The sequence below is a fragment of the Stegodyphus dumicola genome, chromosome 7, assembly GCF_044657685.1.
Source record: "Stegodyphus dumicola isolate Sdum_Otavi_A_Nest chromosome 7, ASM4465768v1".
NCBI lineage: Eukaryota > Metazoa > Arthropoda > Arachnida > Araneae > Eresidae > Stegodyphus > Stegodyphus dumicola.
The window spans coordinates 511,946-527,004 of record NC_140774.1 but is presented as its reverse complement, the minus strand read 5'-3'; the positions used below and the strand labels follow the sequence as shown (position 1 = coordinate 527,004).

The 15,059-nt window shown below is 35.5% G+C and overlaps 1 long non-coding RNA gene across 1 annotated transcript in view; it reads left to right on the top strand.

The window, feature by feature from the left end:
* The first annotated feature begins 6,227 nt into the window (after positions 1-6,227).
* LOC146996069 (uncharacterized) overlaps positions 6,228-15,059 on the top strand; it is a 74,003-nt gene continuing 65,171 nt past the window's right edge. Inside the window, exon 1 of the long non-coding RNA XR_015041929.1 lies at positions 6,228-7,405. This is a non-coding gene — a long non-coding RNA (uncharacterized LOC146996069). The remainder of the gene's footprint in view (positions 7,406-15,059) is intronic.

Genomic DNA, 15,059 nt, shown 5'->3' with positions numbered 1-15,059 from the left:
CATGATTCTCTCTCGATATGCTATTTGAAAGTCGAAAGCCCAATTATGCCATTTGCTTCTAAATAAAAATTCAGATAAAGAAACAAATTTGATTGAAAATTTAGAAACTTTTTTTTTTTTTTGCGGAAAATTTATTTCTGAGAATTTAGTGTGCAACTTCTTTCTGCTGATTCAAAATATTTAAGTAAATTAAACCAATATTAATACAAATTAATAAAAAGCATTTCTTATAAGCAATTGAAATATTGAAAACATCTCAGGTACATAATAATTATAAACTTTTAATGAAAAAGAGCTATAATCATTAGTAATTTTTTTAGAATTTTTTTCCCGTTGGAAATTGTATATCAGAAATAGATAAATCAAATTTTGCCCAACTAATGGTAAGATTTGTCTGGGTTTTATAGAGATAAATAAAAAGTTGCTTTTTGAATTATTTTGTTAATTTGAAACACGAAAGTTGTTCTTAACGAATTGTTTCGTTTTATGAATCTTTACTACTATGAAAATAATACTAATAATATATTTAGCCTTACCTCTAAATAATAATCCTATTTTTTGGAGCAATCATAAACAAAAAAAAAAACGATTTGAAACCCCCTGTTTTTTCAAGAGCACACATACATGATGGCACCGCCACTGTGCATGTGTGACTTTGACATGGCGGATTACAGAATACCGATTCTAACACAGTGCTTTTGGGGGCTAAAATGGTAAACTAGAATCTGCAATAGGTATCGGGTTTACCTCACAAAGTGTAACTAAATCTAAAATAAAAAGATTGAATAAATTTGCATGTAGTAATCATAATAAAGTTTTTCAGAAATGACAGCCACTTGAGAGGGTCAAGCAAGAACATATATACGTGCCCTTAAAGTGATGAAAATATATTTAATTTGAGAATACATTAATAATTTTGAATGGCGACATTTGGTTGCCACATATAAAAAAATGTATGTATATTATCATTCTCCCCCCCCCAAAAAAAGCAAACTAAACAACGAGAAGCCACAAAAGCTTCTCGGCACATAAATATACGCCGATACGAAACATTACCAATTCCTGTTGTTACATGTTACAAATTCTTAGATTTTTAACACGTTTCATGTGGTAGCAGAAACTCCACACGGAACGTGCTTTTAATGTTCGTATCGACAATCAAATTTTGTTTTACACAAACGAAAACAACCCGCAGAAACGAAAACTAAAGTAAAATAAAATCTCATTTTATTGTTTAGAATATAAAAACATGGAAAACTGCAAGCGTATAATTAACAACTTTTATTTAAGTAACATTTAAATTTAATTTGGGCATTTGGTGCCCCCCTGACCCTGGCGTCCTTGTGCGGTGAACAATTGTGCCACCCCCACGCAGCGGCCCTAAATGTTCCCTTCTTAGAATGAATTCTCTCTTTAATGTTATATAATTTTTCCTGCCAGTAAGGAATTTCCAGTAGTTTTGATTTCTCAAAATTGCTGGAAGGCATATACAGTCAAAAGTCGTTAATTCGGACACCCATAATCCGGACCTCAAAGCTAAAAACTTTCTGCGCATGCGCATAGGCGTTTACACATGGGCGTAAGACCTTTACGACTGCACATATTGGTGTGCGCAGGCGCAGAATACGTTTTCGGGTGCGCATTTAATGTATAATGTATGGTATAAGCTAAAATTATCTAATTACCTATTTCAGTTAATGTTAATGATTGCGTTGTTCCTTAATCTTCGAATTGGATCCAGCTTATTATTTTTTGCGGACTGTAAGAGCAATGTTATAAAAGTAAGCTTGAACTTTCGATTATGTCAAATAGAATTTCCGATGCTGGAGCTCGCAAAGGATCTACAAAACGAAAATATGTTTCGATGTCCATCAAACAAAAAGTTTAATTGGGTTGAATGAAAAAGCTTTCGAAATATTGAAAATTTGAATCTGTCAGTACAGCTCACCCTACCCTGAGCATTGAATTAGACTTATCATTCCATAAGAAATAAGTTTTTTTTTTCAATTATTATTAAGCAACCTGCCAAATTGCTAAGCAATTTTTTTCCTGAAGTTTCATGCGAGAGATATTATATATATATATATATATATATATATACTTTGCATTATCTGTGTGATTAAAATGTTAACGAAATTTAGGCGGATTTACCATTAAACTGGTTAATTTTACAGTCAAAAAGCTTTAAACTGATTATTCACCATCTTTATGCTTTGCTGACTAAGTGTGTTTTAAATACGCTACGGTTTCTTTTTTTAGGGGGGTATCTAAACAGCTATTTCACATTTTTGGCAAATGTTTTAGCATTTTATTTGTGATAAAATTGCACAGAAACTTAAAATAAACCTTTGTAATTTGTTTTTAAATATTTAAACACAAAATCAGATTTTATTGTTTTTCTCTGCATATGACAGAATTTTTTTAAAATTAAATCTAATTACAGAAGCATCCAAAATTCCATGCACAGGTTTACACACATACAAAATTATAGAGAAAAAGCTCAATATTTATAAATGTAGGTGCAAATTTTTAAAATTATATATTTTTTTTTCAATTAGTAGTTTAAGGTTTAAAAAAATGTTAATGTTATGTACATTTAAAATTTTTATAAAAAAAAAAGCTAAATGTGTACTATGTCTCCTTAATTTGCATTAGCAAGATATGGCTGACATGGGAGGTAATTTATTTGCTTTCTGAGGAAGGATAGAAATAATTCATTTGCTGAGTGCCTTACATGTATTAAATGCAGTATACCCAAGCAAGCATATTAAATTCAAATAAGCATGAATACTTAAAAAAAAAATACACGATGTAATTTTCTCTATAAATCATCCGCTCCGACTATTGAAAATTTCATATGAAGTATTTAGTTTAATTGCATTTTTTGCACATTAAACTAAATAAATATTTCATTACTTACCTAATACACATAGAAGATGAGTATTCATTAATTTAGACAGCGACGATCGAAAATTTCAGGTATATCTCCTCTACATATACTCTTCCTAAGACATAACACAAGTTACATGTCAGATGAGAAAGATGTCGAGGAAGAAAGTAATCACTGCGCATGCGTAGATTTCACGCTCTAATCTTCACTTCGCTAGCTTACAACTACACAGAGTTTTTAGTTGAAGAAAGGATAAGTCACTGGGCGTTGGTCTATGCAGGAATTCCAATACCTCCTCATTACTCTTCGCTAGATCATTCCTTCCTGTATAAGAAAATTAAACATTTTTCCATTTTGCATTTCTTTTGCAAATTAGTGCACTTATCTGGCAAATACCTATGGATTACAACCTTTCCTATGTAATAAAGTGTGTGCATCTATGAAAAACTGAAGATATCGGATTGTATCCTTGATTACTCCTCAACCTAAATCTACAACAAGCCACCTCCTTTCTACAGTACCTGATGAGCATCTCTTAAAACTCTGTCCGAGCAAGCTACCCTGCCACAATGTTCGTTCACTTTAACTGCAATGGACTCAACGGTCGCCTTACTGCCATGCGAAATAGCAACCTTTTCACAAATGCGCATGCTATCTTCCTAAGCGAAACAAGACTGGGAAAGAATAAATCTCCAAAACTAAATAAATTCATCTTCTATCGCAGAGACAGAGATACTTGCGCAGGCGGAGTCGCCATCCTTGTTCACCGAGATCTCCCTGAATGCGAAGTCTCCCTAGACCACCTCCTGCATGACTCCCGCACGGAAGCGATCGCTGTTAAAATCACCTTCAAAAAAAAACCCCCTTCTCCTGATTGAAGTTTACAATCCCCCTCAGCATGTGCTCTCTGAAAACTTCCTTTGGTCTCTCAGCACCTTTTCCTCTATCCCTGCTATTATTCAAGGTGATTTCAACGCTCACTCACCCTTATGGGGTTCCTCTAGCACAAACGCTAGTGGGGCCTCACTCGAAAAATTTCTTCTCCAGTCCCAATTCACCCTGATGAACTATCCTGCTCCCACTTACTTTCACCAATCAGGCACTACCAGCACTCTAGACCTTTCTCTAATCTCATCACACTTCGCACACCGTCTTGCATGGCATGCACACCCCCACTCCTACGGCAGCGACCATGTTCCTATCTATCTTCACTTTCCCTCTTCCTCTTCTCCTCAGACGGTCAAGAGAAAGATTCTTGACCACTCTGAGGTTGTCTCTAAATTTGCTAAACTATCTCACCACACCTCCTTCTATTCCCTATCTGACTGTGAGTCTTTTTTCTCTCACATTCAGAACGTCACCCGCGAGAGCTCCCATAAAATTACAGTACCTGTTTGGAAGAAAAACCTTACCTCTTTTAACAAATTATGCGCAATCAGAACGCGATACAAAAGGATTGCGTATCGTACTAAAGATCCTAAAGATCTTATATCATATCGTAGGATAAATGCTAAAATTAACCGACAAACCAAATATCTTGCAAAAAAAAAAAAAAAATGGGAACATGCAAGTCTCTCTTTCGATTCCAAAATCTAAAATTTGGAAAATTATTAAATCTCTCTCCTCCTCACCTATCCCAAATCCTGCTTGGCATACCATCCTCGCTCTTGAAAACCGAGACCTAAATTCTGTCTGCACCCTCTTCTCTTCAGAATTTAACCCCCCTATAAATCCTATCCCATCCTTTCCTTTCCAACTCATTGAGGCCTATATTTTCTTTCATAAACCTCCTCTCAATCATGCCCTTGACTCTCCCTTTCTCCCCTGCGAACTGCGTACCGCAATTCGTACCCTCCGCACAAACTCCTCAGAAGGGCCAGACGGCATTTCCAATAAAATACTGAAACTCTTTCCTCACAAAAAACTCAGCCTACTTCTCTCAACCTTCAATTTCATGTGGACTAACTCGAAATTCCCCTCCTCCTGGAAACAATCTCTCATCATCCCAATCCCTAAACCGGGGAAAGACCTCTCATCCCCTTCTTCCTATCGTCCCATCTGTCTCAGCTCCTGTCTCGGAAAACTCTTTGAAAAACTTGTTAAGAATAGACTCTCTTGGGCCTTCGAAAACTTCAATATTTATAATCCTCATCTGTATGGATTCAGATCAAATAGATCTGCTATCGACATCGTCCTACTACTTACCCTCGACATCCAAGATGCTTTTCATCACAAAAAAGAGACTTCTGTTGTCTTCTTCGACCTCAAAAGTGCATTCGACTCTATAAACCCAAAAGCACTCCTCTGCAAATTTCTTAAACTAGGATTTGGTAAAATTATTAATGAATATATCCAATTATTTCTTTCTCCCCGTGATTCCAGTATTAAACTCGGCTCCCATCTTTCCAGCCCTTTCTCCATGGATCACGGCACCCCACAAGGAGGAGTACTTTCTCCCCTTCTCTTTAATCTTATGCTCAATGACCTCCCCTCCCTCATCAATAGCAACATCCGCATCGCCATTTTCGCCGATGATATTGCGATTTGGTCCATCTTGGACAAGGATGTTAACTTACAATATGCAATAGACCAAGTCTGTGACTATTGCACAGAATGGGGTTTCTCCCTAGCCCCAGAGAAATGCCGCCATCTATTCTTTTCCAAAATACGACATCCATGCCCCCCCACTCTCTTAATCTATGACCTCCCCATTCCTCTCACCTCTTCTCACAAATTCTTAGGAGTCACTCTTGACAACAGACTATCCTTTATTCCACATATCAAACAACTAACCTCTAAAACAAAGTCTACATCTAACATTCTCAAATCCTGTACTGGCACTTCTATCGGCCCTAACCCACACTCGCAGCTCCTCCTTTATATCTCTACTGTCCGCTCTATCTCTATTTACAGCCTCCCCGTGCTATGTAATCTATCCACAAATAAGCTCAAACCCCTTGAGATTGCCCACAAAATGGCTATCAAGAGAGCTCTCGGACTTCTCCGATTTACCCCCACCTCTGAGGTGTACATCGAATCCCAACTAAAACCCATATTCCTTGAAGCCCAACACCAACTCCTCCATCTTCTTCACAGAGTGTGCATCTCAGCAAATAATCATCCCTTAGCTCCTCTGCTACTTTCACCTATGCGTTCAGGCAATATAATGGATTTCCTCAAAATTAAAATTCCAAATCTTTCCTTTCTTACAACCCCCCCCTGCCTCTTCTATCAACTCCCCAGCCCCCTGGTATTTCTCTCCAGCACCCTCTCGATGCTATATACCTTCCCTTCCCTCTAAATCCTCCCTTCCTTCATCAGCTATTCAGTCTCTCTGCCTGGACACTTTTACTAATCTTCCTCCTAATTCCATTTTCATTTTTACTGATGGCTCCCTTACACCTACCCACAATGGTGCAGCATATGTTATCCCAAAATTGGGCATTCAACAAAACTTCACCCTTCAAGACAAATGTACCATTATGGAGCTGGAACTCCTTGCCATACGTGAGGCACTCTCTTGGTTCTCTTCTAATCATCCCCATAGCTTTATTCTCACCGATAGCAAATCTGGCCTACTGGCCCTTCAAAAGCTCCCTTCTTCTACTTCCCTTCACACGCTTCTTTCAGAAATTTACTCCCTTTATAAGACTTGCATCTCGCTCAATAAATCAGTTAAATTTCAATGGATCCCCTCCCCCATTGGCCTTGCTGGAAATGAAGAGGCGGATCGTCTCGCTAAACTTCCCACAGGTACTCCAATTTCTCTTCCACCTTCCGCCCTCCAAACCAAAAAATCTCTTATACTCTCTCTCAATACTGACTTCACCTCCTATCTACAAAATCATTCTGCCAACCCTTGGCGCCCCCTCTCTTCAATCACTCTCTCCAATAAGCTACTTTCTCATCCCCCCAAAAAAGTTGACATTTGCCTGCGCCGTCTGAGAACTGGCGCTATCCTCACCCGCGAATTACTATTTAAATTTAATAAAATTGACTCCCCCCTTTGCCTATTCTGTAAGGTCCCTGACACCCTCGAACACCTCCTACTTTATTGCTCTCTCTACTCCGTGCCCAGGAACTCCCTACAGACGCATCTTCTTACACTTTCTGAATCCCCCTCTATCCTTGCTGCACTCTACTCCACTTCCTCTACCATCCTCAAACTCCTAGGAGACTTCGTCAAAGACTGCAATTTCATAAATATGCTTCAAATCACCTCTTTATCCCTTCTACCTCCAGCCCTCTGTCTCCCTCAACCACTACTTCTTCACCAACCTCTTCTAGAGCTCTACATGCCTGCTGGCTTTCCTCCTTCATTAACATCTGTCCACTATACTCAACTTTCTTCTTCCTCTTCTCTCCCTAGTACGCATTACTACAAGACCGAGAGTCCAAAGCAGTTACTTCTGTAAGAGACAAAAATACTACTCGACTAATGTTCCTCAACCGAGAAACTCTTCTCCTAGCCACCTCCAATACCCTACAACCAGCACCGACAAACCTCCGAAATAAGTAAGTATCCAAATTTATGTCTCTGTTCCTATTCTAATTTATATCTTCACTTCACCACGCCAGCTCATCACCTGCTCTACCTCCCTATTCTGAAATAGGTCATGCACATTTTCATCTCCGGCTCTTCTGCTCCCTCATTCTACTTCCATATTACCTCCATCTCCAAAATCCTGCTCTCTAAATATTCCTCCTCAAGATGCACTTACCTATATATCTTTTCACATATATCTGTCCTTACTCTTAGAAATCTTATCAATCACCTTACATGGGCAAGTTTGCACGAATATATAAATTAATGCTACATTATCTGAATTTCCCTGACCTTCCATCCTTCGTTTTCCCGGTCTCTCTCCTCTCTATTATAATTATTTACCTTATATATTCCTCTTCTCTCTAATAACCCGAAAGGGGCCACTCTATCTCCCCCTTTCCCTACTAAATAAAATTCTCCGTCCATTCCTTTTATCCATTTGGATTTAGACTCTGTCCCAAAGATTTCTGAAAATCCATGCACTAACCATTCTAGACTGATATCTAGATTCCAGTGTACTGAAAGTCTTAGTTCTCTGGCATCGTCAAGTTCTCGGGAGCCGATCAGGACATCGAAATCGAGACGCCTAGCGACACAAGAAGAACCAAAACAAGGAAATTGGTTTGAGACACTCCTCCAAAACTGTAAGAACTTTCCTTTTTACCTTATCCCCCCCCAATTTTTTTTTTAAAATTACCCTTTCATCTTATATTTATGAATTAAAATTAGTCTAAATTTTTCTTCTCTTTTTATTAATTTTTCCCCCTTTTTTGCATTTCTATCAAATGTGTAATTACTCAATCCTACTGAAGTTATTATATGATACTATAATTTCTATGCGCAACTAGATATAACTATTCTATGTTGTTAAGTTCTCCTTACCATGATTATATGCTGTATTTACTTGCTTATATACTTAAAAATATATTTATTTATTTATCTATATATTTATTTATTTATAAATTGTTTTTCTTCCTCTACGTTCAACCTGATGGAATCTACCGTATATTCTATTGTACAGTATATATGAAAGAATACAACGTGAAAATTAAACTACTTGTTAAACTTCACAAGTCGACATGCTTTATTACTGCATAATGTACTTATGTTTTCACCATTTTTTTTCCTTCCCTCTCCCTGTATATCGTGTAAATTTTTAAATATGTTAAATAGCTAGTGCCTCCTCGATGCTAACATTCACTGACTGTGGACACAACTATCTTAAAATAATAATATCTACCAAATTTTCTTACCTACACTCATCACATAGTTCCAGCGTCATCATACTCATACGTATTAGCAAATTAGGTTTTTCTTCTCTTCCTTTTCCTCTATTGGCCCTTTTTTTTAATATATATATATATGCATATCTTTATAAATCTCTGTCCTCTCGATTTCACTATGGGCCATTTATTTTTTAATTTATTTTGTCCCAACTTTTCTTTCGGGCCTTTTGAACTCGTATAAAACAATACGAAGTTCCTTTTTACTATCCTCTAAATCTCGAAACTGCCCTCTTTCTATATACCTTTCCTTCGCACCTATGCTTGATTTTTCGCCCATCGGTGCAGAAAGACTTAGCGGGTGCAAAACAAGACATCTGTCTACTTTGTCTGTCTGTCTGTCAGAGTTTTTAGTAGAAGTTCAAACTATCGCATTAAGGCTTCTCACGGGTAGTTGTAAGTACTATCGTACACTTCACTTCGAGAATAAAAAAAAAAAAATTCGATCTCTTGCACAAGCGTCTAGCCCCTCAGATGCTAGTTTCCTCCTGATTTCTCCCCCGATCGTTTGCGCAGATTCACGCGCAGCGTGTTTACTCCAAGGAGCTCGGCGTGGTCAAAGCCGATTTTTTTAAAACGCCACACGTTTAAAACGTTACGAACTTGGTGCCCATTACTGAATGTAAATTAATTTCTTTTATTAGTTTTCTTTTTAATTGGTATATATATTTATTTGTTCAGATGTTTTATTATAAATCTATACATAAAGGAAGAATTCCTGATTTATTCACTTACAGATCATCGCCCAAAGCTATTAGAGATACAGATATCAAAACTTAGGAGCTTATTCCTTTTGTACCGAAGATGTTATTTAAGAAGCGATTTTTTAAGATTCGGCGGGCAAAACATGTTTTTTCATATAAGGAAGAAACAGACGTTCATAAGATTCTTGCTTTAAAATGTATGGAATATGAATACCTAAAAAACAATTTCAAACGTTTTCAAAATTCGGGCCCGAAGGGGGGGGGGAACTTGTTCTTCACATATTCCTTCATATCTCAGATATCCATAAGACAAACTTATGAATTATTGCTGTAAAATTTAAGGAATACAAATAAATGCTGACATCAACATGTGTGGGGAGGGGTCTGATTGGCATAAAATACAAGTTAACATAAGGTACAAGTAAGCCTTATTAAAGGTGCACACCAGATATGTAAAGCTAGTTAGTATAAAAAAAACTTAAGGTTTCTATTATTTAATGTTATTAATAATTAAAACCCCAAAATAAAAATGTAGCAGCATGTGGCAATTCACAAGACTGTAATGAGTTTGTTACCATGTTCAGTTAGTTTTAAACAATTCTACACATAATAAAATGGCCAGTGCACACCATGTGAATGTACATGGAGTTGAATAATTAGAAAATAAAAAAACCTGACAAATATTAAATAGCAAGTTTTGAATAGTAGAAAATATTGCTTACTGTTCAAATTTGGGATTGACTCAGTTTTACCAAAATATATTTATCTACAATAAAATGTTTGGTAATAATCTATTGACTGAACAGTATAAAAGTCAATGAATGATTGATTGTATGAACAATATTTGGTATTGTTGGACTTGGGGGGGAAGGAGGAAGACAGTAATGCAAGGAGGATGGACAAAAATAGACTTACTCATTAATCACAGAATACATCAGCCTATCACCAGAACCTGACATAAAGGTTCAAAACCCTGTTCTGACCTTCTACATCTGTTCCTGATCATTTTAAGGATCAGAGTTGGAATTATCTTATTATTAAAGAGAAGTTCTGAAGAATGAGAGAGAGATAGTATTATATAAATAAGAAAAAAGTATCATCTGACACATATAAAACACTTACAGGCAGTTAAAAGATGTTTTAGATGATAAAAATGGACAAAAGGACTTGTGAATAGGTACTAATGACTATTGTTGAAATATATTCACTAGTTGTGTTAAGTTTCTTCAGTGGAATTATGTGTAAAATTTTTGTGATCCAAAATAATTTTTAGAATTGTATTATTGTCTTCATTCTGAAGTTATTGTAGAAGTTTTTGTCAGTTTCCTTTTTGTTTTGTATTTGAGAATCGTTTGGTTATTATATTTTTATTAGGTGGAATATATTTATTAGCAGTTGGGAAATGTATTTCAGGTAGAGTAGACTTTAAGGTACCCCTTGTATTATGGCGAAGTTGTTTGATTTATCGCCAAGTTGTTGTTTCATTTATGGTAGCCTGAGTAGTTGAATGTTATGGAAACCCTATTGTGACATAATCGGGTGCATGCATGATTCTGGGAAATTTTGAATCATGGGATGTTTTGTAAGAGTTTTTGTGGTGTGTGTTGGTTTGATTCTTTAGATGGTAGAATGGCCGAATGTAGTAAGATAAATTTGAAGTTTCTGTATGATTTGGAGCAAAAGGGGAAAAGAGCTTTAATTGACTGGTGTGTAAATGAAGGTTTACTTAGTAGCCATTATAAGTGTCCTGTATGTAGGAAGGATATGCGTCTAGTTGAACGTAAAAACTGTTTAGATGGATGTGAATGGGTTTGTAGGAAGAAAGGTTCAGAAGGTCACTATGTGAAGCGCTCGATCAGAAAGAGTACTTGGTCATTTGAGTATGATTGATATTTTGATTTTTACGTGGCTCTGGGTGTACGAAGCGAATTCGAAAATCATGGTAAGTGAATATTTGCTTTTGGTAGGGCTTAAATGTATAACATGTTTTTCCTTTTTTATGTTATTTTATTGTTTGGTTTAAAATGTATTTTATTGAGATTATGTCTTGTTTGTTTGCCTATATTGTAAAATTTGGTACTCCTTTGACTTTTTAAGTGATATATCGATGTGTACATTATAATCGATGAAATATATCGATGTGTAGAATTTGGTACTCCTTTGACTTTTTAAGTGAAAATATATCGATGTGTACATGGACAAAGTAAAGGGAGTGTGCAATGCAAGTTTGTGCAATTCTGAGATTTTTTTTTTAAGTGAAAATAGGTCGACGTGTACATGGATAAAGTTAAAAGGGTGCGCAATGCCATTTTTGTGCAATCCGGGGAATTTTTTTAAGTGAAAATAGGTCGACGTGTACATGGATAAAGTCAAGGGACTGCACAATGCCTTTTTTGTTCAATTCAGGGATTTTTTTTAAGTGAAAGAAAGTTGATGTGTACATGGATACCGAGTTTGTGCAATTGTTTGTCTTGTTATTTTCGCTTTGTGTGGTGGTGATTTTTGGCGCAAAAATCGCCGCTTCGCAAGCCAAAATTAACGAATCAAAGAATTGCACAAAATCAGTATCCATGTACTGCCAAAAATCGCCAAGGGGTACCCTAAAATATACTTTTACCTGTATTTCTTGTGCATTTAACACATCAGCAGCTTCTAGTTGTAGTGGTGCCGATTTTAGAATCCTGTCTGACACATCACATTATTTGTCAGATTTTAATGAATCTACTAATTCTAAACATGTTTGATTTAGTTCATTCTTTCTGTGTCCCAGTGAGAGGGTCTGTGATTTTTTTTTTTGGCTACTTAATTCAAAATTCATTTTCATCATCTATAATAAGTGGATAATTCATTATGTATTGTAGTTGTAGTATAAGCAGCAGTATTTCTAGTGTGCTGATGTCAGTAATGTATTTAACAAGTAGCAGTATTTCTAGTGTGCTTCCACATATTTTACCTAACTTGTAAGGTATTTCTCCCGCTTTCTTGTTGTGGTGATCTGCACACTGGGTGCATATTCCAGAGGTCCGCTGTTCGATTCCAGGCGAAGGCATTGCTAATTTTTCATTCTCTCTTGCTTCCAGTGTAAAATTCTAATGTCTGTACAGTGGCGCCCGAACTAAAAGGGTGTTAGATGATTGTTCTCCACACCCAGGATTTGGCGGTTAGGTCCCCTAAAAACCTCAGTCACCCTTTAGAAGGAGGAGTATATAAAGTATCCTGTCACCTTCTCGGCATGGCTTCATGGTGTGATGTGTATCCAGAGGTCCGTGGTTTGATTCCCGGCAAAGGCATTGCATATTTTTCATCTTGCCTGCTTCCAAAAAAATACCTAATGTCTCTCCAAACTGATGAATCAGTACAGCTGCATATATATCAATGAATGCATATCAGTGCACTGTATGTGACATGTACAAGTTTTGTTACTTTCATGTATAGTGCATATTTCTGTATTATGTGTTGATGAAACAGACCACCCATTCTCATTCTCTACTACTTATAAACATAGCGTTTCATTTGTTTTATGTTTGATTCTTAAATTCCAAATCTTACTTGTTAATTTACCTTTATTTGCTGTAATTAAGCGATTAATCATTTTATCTCTTACAAATCTCATAATACCATGTATAGTGTTATCCAATCTCTTAACATTTTTTTCCATGAAGATAAATATATTTTAATGTTCGGTGTATTCGTTCAATGTGCATGTTTGTGTTAACAACACTGTGAAGTCTATAACAGTACGCCAGCTAGATTTATTTTGTAAATAATATGTTTCAAAGTAATTTGCAAATTCAATAATGTCCGGATCTTCTTTAAGTAATTTTATTGCTGCTTCTGTCAGCGTATGAAAAGTATGAATGTCTTGTTCTACCGTATTTGACGGCATATAAGACGCACTTTTTTTACTAAATTTAATCTCAAAAAAGTTACCTGCATCTTATACGTGAAGGTAATTGCATTCAATACTTGTTTATTTGGCTTTTACGAAAGGTGAGACCTAAAAGAAACCTTGGTTGATCTTTACAATATGGTAACTTGGCGTTTTTTTGGCGAAAATTTAGCGACCAACTAACTCTCCTACAGCAACCCTCTATTTTTTTTTCCCCGCCGCCATTTTGTCTTCACGAAGTAAAGACATGTTTCTTTTCTTTTTATCTACTGAACACTTCTTCCAACAATCTACTAGCCGAATTACACTTATGCTAGAAATTTTATCTAACAAAACTGCTTAATCATGACAAATATTCACTGCAAAATTGGGAAAAAGTGCACAATACCATACTCCTTACGCGTTTTTCAAAATAACACATACACATAAACCATGTACACGCCGACTTATTTTTACTTAAAAAAACATCCCAGAATTGCACAAAAATGGCATTGCGCACACTCTTCACTATATCCATGTACACTGCTTTTTTCTCATAAATTAGAAAAATTTCACGAAAATACATGACAATTTTCTCAATCTTTAAACCCGGTAAAAAGATCATATATGAAATTACCTGATCGCGAAAAAGTATTTACCCTTTCCAAATATGAACATTTCCACATATAAAATAAATAAAATATCCAAAAACTTTTACCTCTAAATCATCTATTACATTATTACACGTCACCAACGAATTCATACTGCAAGCATTACAAATACTTAGTATCAAATATTTAAATTATTTCCATGCACGTTTACTTCAACTTAAACGTATACCAAATTCCTACAAACATAAAATTCACAAAATAACTATCATTTAATTAAAATATCACTAAACCATGTACACGTCGACTTATTTTTACTTAAAAAAACATCCCAGAATTGCACAAAAATGGCATTGCGCACACTCTTCACTATATCCATGTACACTGCTTTTTTCTCATAAATTAGAAAAATTTCACGAAAATACATGACAATTTTCTCAATCTTTAAACCCGGTAAAAAGAACATATATGAAATTACCTGATCGCGAAAAAGTATTTACCCTTTCCAAATATGAACATTTCCACATATAAAATAAATAAAATATCCAAAAACTTTTACCTCTAAATCATCTATTACATTATTACACGTCACCAACGAATTCATACTGCAAGCATTACAAATACTTAGTATCAAATATTTAAATTATTTCCATGCACGTTTACTTCAACTTAAACGTATACCAAATTCCTACAAACATAAAATTCACAAAATAACTATCATTTAATTAAAATATCACTAAACCATGTACACGTCGACTTATTTTTACTTAAAAAAACATCCCAGAATTGCACAAAAATGGCATTGCGCACACTCTTCACTATATTCATGTATACTGCTTTTTTCTCATAAATTAGAAAAATTTCACGAAAATACATGACAATTTTCTCAATCTTTAAACCCGGTAAAAAGAACATATATGAAATTACCTGATCGCGAAAAAGTATTTACCCTTTCCAAATATGAACATTTCCACATATAAAATAAATAAAATATCCAAAAACTTTTACCTCTAAATCATCTATTATATTATAAACGTCACCAACGAATTCATACCGCAACCATTACAAATACTTAGTGTCAGATATTTAAATTATTTCCATGCACGTTTACTTCAACTAAAACGTATACCAAATTCCTACAAACATAAAATTCACAAAAT